Source organism: Mangifera indica, chromosome 7 (assembly GCF_011075055.1).
Source record: "Mangifera indica cultivar Alphonso chromosome 7, CATAS_Mindica_2.1, whole genome shotgun sequence".
Classification (NCBI taxonomy): Eukaryota; Viridiplantae; Streptophyta; class Magnoliopsida; order Sapindales; family Anacardiaceae; genus Mangifera; species Mangifera indica.
This window is the reverse complement of record NC_058143.1, coordinates 11,586,174-11,594,138: the sequence shown is the minus strand read 5'-3', so window position 1 is coordinate 11,594,138 and position 7,965 is coordinate 11,586,174. Positions and strand designations below refer to the sequence as shown.

At 33.2% G+C, this 7,965-nt stretch overlaps 1 pseudogene; it reads left to right on the top strand.

Moving 5' to 3' along the window:
* Positions 1-370: 370 nt before the first annotated feature.
* LOC123220967 lies at positions 371-5,203 on the top strand (annotated as a pseudogene).
* The last annotated feature ends 2,762 nt before the right edge of the window (positions 5,204-7,965 follow it).

Sequence of the window (7,965 nt, the reverse complement as noted above, 5' to 3'; positions counted from 1 at the left end):
TCTTTGACAATAATAATAAAATTTATCAGCTGATTGGGTTTTTAAAAACAATAAAACTATGTATACTCATTTTTGGTATACAATTTATATACACAGATGAGTTGTTATTATGTGATTGAATGTTTCTTTATCATATGATGACACATATTTCAAAATTACCTAATTACATTATGACATATTACTGTATACATAAATTATATACCAAAAATAGGTACATATAACATTGTTCTTTTAAAAATTAACTAATGTAACTTTACACTTACGCAAAACCTTGGGTGGGAACAAGTGTTTTGGCCTATTACAAAACCTAGTGCCCTTGGTGTCTCTGGCCCGCCGCCTGCTCATCTATTTTCCGACTGCTCATCGAAATCGACAAACTGAAGAGTCAATGGGTTTACTCTCTCAACTCACTCAATTCCCATGCAAAACCCTTTCTTTAATGCCACCTCATCAGCATCTCATTACTGTGAAGCCTTCGATTCTTCCTCTGAAGTCGGGCAAGATTTCGCAGAGAATCACTAAGAAGTAGCTGAAAGCAAGACCGGTGGTCGTGGCTTGGGCCGTGGACGATGACGAATGGTGTCCCGATAAGGAGGACGAAGGTACCTCCGTGGCCTTAATAGAGGAGGAGAAGCCCATAGATGTGACGGAGATTAATAACTTGAAGAAGGCGTTAATTGATTCGTTCTATAGGACCGATCGTGGGTTGACGGCGACTAGCGAAACGAGAACGGAGATTGTCGAGCTTATTAGACAGCTTGAAGCTAAGAATCCCACTCCCGCACCAACTGAGGCGTTAACTTTGCTTAACAGCAAATGGATTCTTGCGTAAGTCTTTGTTTCCCTTTTATGGTTTGTGGGAAAATTATGGCGAAGGGATTGAATTTGGGTATTTTAAATATCGGGTATTTTTATGGTTTGCTAGCGCTTGATTTAATTTGAATCTTTGATTTATTTAGGATGATATATCATATAATCTGTTATTTGAAATTGGGCAGTCAAGTCAAGTTTTAGTGGTTTGAATAAAATATAAAGTTAAATTGTTTTATAGTTTAATTTGAGTTGTGGCAGGTCAAGCTTCAGATGATTTTTTGGGATTGGAGACAATATAAACTGGTCCTTGATCAGACCTGGATATTCACCCTATCAAGAGGTGGATTTAAAATTGAATTTGAATTTGACTGCAACAATAATATAATTGAGTCAAAATGGATCAATACTCTTTTGTTGTAATCGAATTAAACTCTTCTAAGTTCACAAATTTAGTGAGCTCAACATCCTCAAGTTTAAATCTGAGTTTGAATACAAAATCAATTATTAGGTTCGAACTCACCAAAACTACACTTGTTTTGAGCCATTCAAGTCAAATTGATAATCGAGTTTGAATCAATTAGGCTCGATTCTATCCCTAACCCTATCTAAGAAACTGACTTTCAAAATGTGTGGCCATTGGCTACAACCTCCATTAATAACCATGCCAAATATGAAGTTCGAAGTCCCAAGGGTGTCAAGGTTGGGCCTTTGCCATCTCTGAATGCATTTGACATTTGTAAGTTTGGGTTCATCTCTAATTGGCCATTTCATTTCTCTGTGTTTACATCAAGTTTGAAGAATGCATCATCGAGACTCCTTAGATATCAAACTCCAAAGTTTTACCTGACAACGATATCAGAATCCATGGTTTTACCTGACAATGACGAATTTCTGGGACAAAAGATTCACCTTTCCCCATTGAAAGGCTTGTTTACTTCAGTCCAAGATGCAGCTTTATCTCAATCTCTAACAGCAATGTGCAGTCTTGGTTACTAACAACATACCAGGATGAACAACTTCATATTTCTGGGGAGACGTAGGCACTGTGTTTTTGTTCATCAAGAGAGCTCTCTCTTGATGCCATGAGCCTACCTAATAAGTTCACTTATAGGGAGTGTTTGATTTAACTAATGTTTTATTATCAAAATAGAGATATTACTTTGAAGATAAATTATTGAAAAGATTACTGTATATAAATAATTATTACGTTTGATAAAATTTGATAAAAATTGATGGTATAAATAATTAATTTATTTGGTTAACAGTAATAAAGAATACTAGTAAATTATTTTACTTAAATGTCATTTAATATAAATATTTTTAAATATTTTTTATATTATTTGTTATATTAATTAAAAATAAATTTATTTTTGTCTTAAAATATTAATAAATAATAATATAATTATAATAAAATCAAGATTACCTTGATAATTTTTTAATACCTAAGGTAAATGTGGTAATTATTACATGTCACGTCAGTATTGGTAATAAAAAATTATTGTAATATTTTATTACTATAAAGTAAATAATAAAAAATAGATTACCAAAGTAATATTTAAAAGACTCTAACCAAACAGCCCCATATTATCATAATTTTTTGGTTCTCTTATATGGAAACCAATCCTCTTCTCTTAGATTTGTGAATAATACATGAGTTTGAATGACTTAGAAATATGATTATCTGATTTGGTACTGTTAATTAATTATTCTATTGGAGAATAGAAAGTGGTATTATATGGAGATATTATACAAGCCTCTAATAATGAATTAGTATACGGAGACAATTGGTTCTTGGAAAATAAGCATGTTATTAAATATGATAAAAATACTTTAAATATTTTAAATTTATATTCTTAAAAAACACACACTACTTGCATACAAATTTATTAGAACAAAAAGTAAAATATTCTCTTGTTTGACGCTCACTCTTGACTTGATGGAACCCAAAATGATGAAAACAAAGTCACACTAGTTTGTAATATCTTGGTACGCTTATCAGCATCAACTAATATAAATCTCACACTCAGAGCTTGGGCTTATTATCGGTACACTCACCTCAGACAATTGACCATCGTTCTCAAGCTGCTTTGTGTGCGATTCGGTTTGTTTAGGAGCTGCTTGGTCTGCAAAGGAACCCTATCTGGAAGCTGACTTCTTGGGCGGTGGAGACTTTGTGACACCCCAATTCTTAGGCAATCTATTATACAACTTGAGCAAAGTTTTCTCAAATGCAGCATACATGGGAAAACGCGTGAGTGCAAATATGCTGACAGGAAGAAATGCAGCAGTATAAATGAGAGTGGTGGTCCAATGTGGCTTGTCCGAACGAATTATGAGCAATAATGTTGCTGCGAATGCAATCATTGTTGTAGTCAATGAAATGAAGAGCAAGGCGAAGCCTATTGTGAGTGCGTTGGGGAGTTGGCGGTGGAATTCATGATACGTATAAGGCGATGTGAGGATGGACAAGAACATTACAACGGAGGTTAAGGAGCAGGCCAAAGCAACAACGTCCATGACTGTGAAAAGCAAGAAGAGAGAGCTGTTGCGGAAAACTGGATACCCCTGTTCATTAGAACCTCCAGGCACAGTGTACGCAGCTGCAAAGACCACTGTAGCAACGAGAACAGCCACTACAGTGCAAGACTCAGAAGTCTTTTTTATCCATTCCTGTGCATCCTTGAGTAGTGTATCGTGCTGCGAATTGAATCGCTCATCGCAAAACATGGCGTAGTGGGAGGGCGTGATCTTCTTTACACGCTGCATAGATAGAAACATAACTTACATATAAACACGTTTATTAGGTAAAAATCTTGTAGAAGAAAGAGCTAGGGGGCTTACTTTGTACCACTTTATCTCTTCCTGGAGTTTGTATACAGGTCCTTCTGGGTGAGGCTTTGCAGTCTCTGTCTCCATGTCTGCAGCACGGTGTAAAATGGTGCAGCCATTCTTCTCAACCTTTGCGGCTAACCTTGTCATTGGCATTTTCATATTTTTCACATGATTGAAGATATCCTTTCGACGGCGCTGAATTGCCACATGCAGCATGTTCTGACCCAGACCATTGCAATGCTCAACCAGCTGGGGACATATTTCTAGTATCTTTTTCACAATTTCTACTATTCCTGTTTGAGTCGCCGTGAATAACGGGATTGGCTTATAATCTCCTTCTGAAGACTGGTCTTTATCAAACTGAATGATTTCATCCCAAGAAGAATATTTTTTTATCAGTGTCTCCGCTAGTTTGAGAGCAAGTTTATGCTTTCTCTTTACTTCCAAGATGTCACTCCTTACTAGTGCACAGATTTTTCGCAGTAATTTAAGCCACCCTGTTCGTGTTTAGCAGAAAAGAAGGTGCTCAATGAAAAAAAGTGATGAAGAGAGAAATTATGTAGAATATCCCTCGAGCGAACAAAAGAAAATTTTTACCTTTGGAAATTTTTGTAATAGCTTTTTCATCATCATCTGCATCATCACCGATTGGAAGACCTATAAATTTTAGGAATTAATGAATAAGATGTATACAAAAGGTCCTTTTAACATATCCTTATGCGTACACTATCTTTAATAGAATTATGGAAAGGTGAAAAATATACTTACAGGAATATATGACTCTGTGGATCCATGTGCCAAATTGATATCCACTTTCGAAAGCTGAGGGCATGGCTGCTAGCAGGTGAAGAGAGGTCCTGCCTTCTAGGGCCTTGATTTCTGCTAGCGATTCATCCAGATTCAGTAAATATAGAGCCGTTTCTGAGAAAATTTGAAAAGAAAGCACATCAAATATCAGTTGAATATATATTTCATTTCAAAGCAAAGGTAAAGAAGCTAGGCGAGTAGAGATAGAGACCAAAATGGTGGCCTATGATGGCAACGCCCAGAATGGAGGCATCATGCTTTTGTATGAATGTTTCTTCTTTGATGGCACCAGGCTCTGGCTCTGATGTTATTTCACCTTGACTCGCACCAGGCAGTTCATTGGAGGCTTTAGGTTTGGGCTTTACCCTCTTGTTTTGGCGGTGAATATTTTTAAGCTTAGAATATTCTTCTTCTTCAGTCCTTCCTTTTTCTTCTTGGTATGTTAATCTTTTGTGAGATTCTAATGATGTTGGAGCTAAAAACTTCACCACATCTGTTTCCCCAAATGCAGCAGCAAGAAAAAGCGGGGTTTCGTTATCATCATTCACAGCCTCTTGGGGCTCTTCCTCAGGTGGATCTTCAATATCTTCCGCGATGAGCCTGCGATGATGAGTGACCAAAGCCTTTACGGCCTCCAGGTTCCCATTTAATGCAGCCTCATGAAGAGGCGTGTTCCGGTAGTCATTTTTTTCTAAATAGCCATACTTCACCATAGGATGTTCTTTGGAAATTTCAAGCAAAAATTGAAGCGGATCTTCTCTTTTGCTGAACACCGCCAAGTGAAAGGCATTGTCCCCGGAGGCCGTTACAGGAGATGACAGCGAACTAACATTTGTCTTGTAGAATTTCTTCAGATATTCCCAATCGTTGTCCAGAGCTGCCCGATAAAGCTCGCTTGTACTGACGAAGTCGCGTCCTTTGCCCATTTGCTTCCCACAGACGGAGACAACCAAAAAAAAAAAATTAATGAAAGACGGGTTGAGCTTAAAAAAGCCGTTTTAAATCATGTCTTAGAAAAAAGAATCTCAGTATTGCATACTATGTTAATAAACATTTTAGCAAAATTAAATAAATATAAATATAATAACCCAACTTTGAGTATTTAATTGGATATTTAATTATATGTAACTTTATCCTTAATACAAAATCATATAATCTTATGATAACAATAATTAAATATACACAATTTTATTATAATAAGTATTGACCTATTAATTTTTTTATCGAAATAACAGAAATCTTATATTTTTTTATTAAAGAAATTGAACATTCATATTTTTCTATTAAAAAAATCAAACTTTACGTATATCTTAATAAAGATATCAAACAAACATAATTAGTATTATTTATTTTGGTTTGTTTTAAAAACAAAGTGATTAATTTGGTATCATTAATTAAAAAAATAATGAAATTTAATTATTTTAATAATAAAATTTGATAATTTAAATAATAAAATTTAAAAGTTTAGTTTTTTAATAAAATATATATATATATGATTTGGTATATTGGTGTTGAATACCTCTAAATAGCGTTATCCTATAATTAGATACATTCTCGCCTATATATATACTCATCTACATGCCTCTTTTTAGTGCTTTAATGTTTGAAAAGGAAAGGCAACACCAATGTGTAGCTTTTTACATCAATATATATATATACACATACACACCCATTAAAAAAAAAAAAAAGCAATGCCAATGTGACTTCTAGTTATTTTTTAAAGGAGAATATTTGTTTGTTTCTAAACTTTATTATTTTTTATTTCAAGTATCGAACTAATATTCTTACTTTTAAAATATAATAAACAATATTAATTATGTTTGTTTGTTTGATATATGCAATCAAAAACACTAAAAATTTAGTCTTTTCTATCAAAAAAATCTAAAGATTCAATTTCATAAATAAAAAAATATATAATATGATATATTCATAAAAAAGAATTAATAATATATTAACAAGTTACAAATATGAAGCAGAGAGTTTTGTGATCTCACTTGAATGCTCCAATTGTTAAAGTGTTTCACCTGTTAAAGAAATATTTTAATCAAACTTACAGTAAAGAAAGTAAGAACTATAAGTAATGCTCTCTAAAATATGTGTTGTGGGCTTTTATATGCAGAAAATCCTTGTGAATGATACTTAACCAAAAAAAAAAAAAAAGGTATTCTTACTTTGCTTAAATAATCAGCAAAGTTGATTCGCACAGACAACAAGAATATAATAAGGGTAATGTTAAATGTATCACAAAGTCATGCTTGGTGGGAATGCAGTAAATGATTCGCTCGCTTCCCACATGTGAATATAATTTTCCCACCCAGCAAAGAAAGGCCAAAGGACTATATCTCACCCAAAATATACTGTTTTTTCAAAATTTTTCCCGTTAATTATAAAAATTTTATTTACTTACTTATGAGTAATTAAAATTAACTGAATTAGTTAATTATATCATTTCTTCCCTAAACTCTACAAACTAATAATTTTTTTTCAATTTAAGTCTTTAAAAAAAGTATTTTCCCCCTAAGGTTTTCAATTTTTTAAATTCAATTTTTCGATGATGTCTCTTCCTCTCCGATGACCTCCAAACGACATCTCTTCCTCTCCGGTGCAATCTCCTTGCTGCGATCCTCCTCAACGTCTTCGTCTCTGAACGAAGACGAGACTCATCTTCCTTGACAACGACATCGAAGACAACCGTCGGAAGGAGGTGCACCGAAGAGGAAGAGACATTGTCTTGAGGTCGTTGGAGAGGAAGAGATGTTCCCGAAAAATTGAATCTGAAAAATTAAAAACTTAAAGAGAAAAAATATTGTTTTTGAAAACTTAGGTTAGAAAAAATTGTTAATTTTTAAGATTCAGAGAGAAAAATAAAATCAAATTTAAGTTTATTTTTTAATATTACAGATAAAATAATAATTTTATTCTTAAAACTATTAATTTTAATAATTAATAAATGAGTACATAAGATTTTTATAGTTGACGAGGAGAAAATAAGGTACTTTGATTGGGAAATAGTACTTTGGTTGCAAAGAAGTAAGCCATTTGGGCAGGCAATATTGACTTTGGGTGGCCTGCATTAAATGGCCTTGGAAAATTACTTTATCTCATTGACTGGAGCAGCGGCAAGAGTTTCTATAAATACACCCCCCCTCTCTTCATCTGTAACATGCACACACCTGATAAGATTTTCATTCAAGCCTCCCAAGTTCCGCTTTTCATTTTTATTCTACTTACATCAACTTCATTTATCTTCTTCTACTTAAAGTTTAATTTAATTATAATATCTTTTACTCATAACTTTTTATTATATTTACAACAAATAAAAGTTTACTCTTATTTCATAATGATGAAAGCATAATAAAATAAAATATAATTGATAACTTATAATCAAATTAATTAAAAATAAACAGTTATTTGAATTTATTGAAAATGGAGTCATATTATGATATTTCAAGACAAATCTTTACAATGATAAAGCATGAGAAAGTTATTAGACATGTATTAATTAGTATCCCC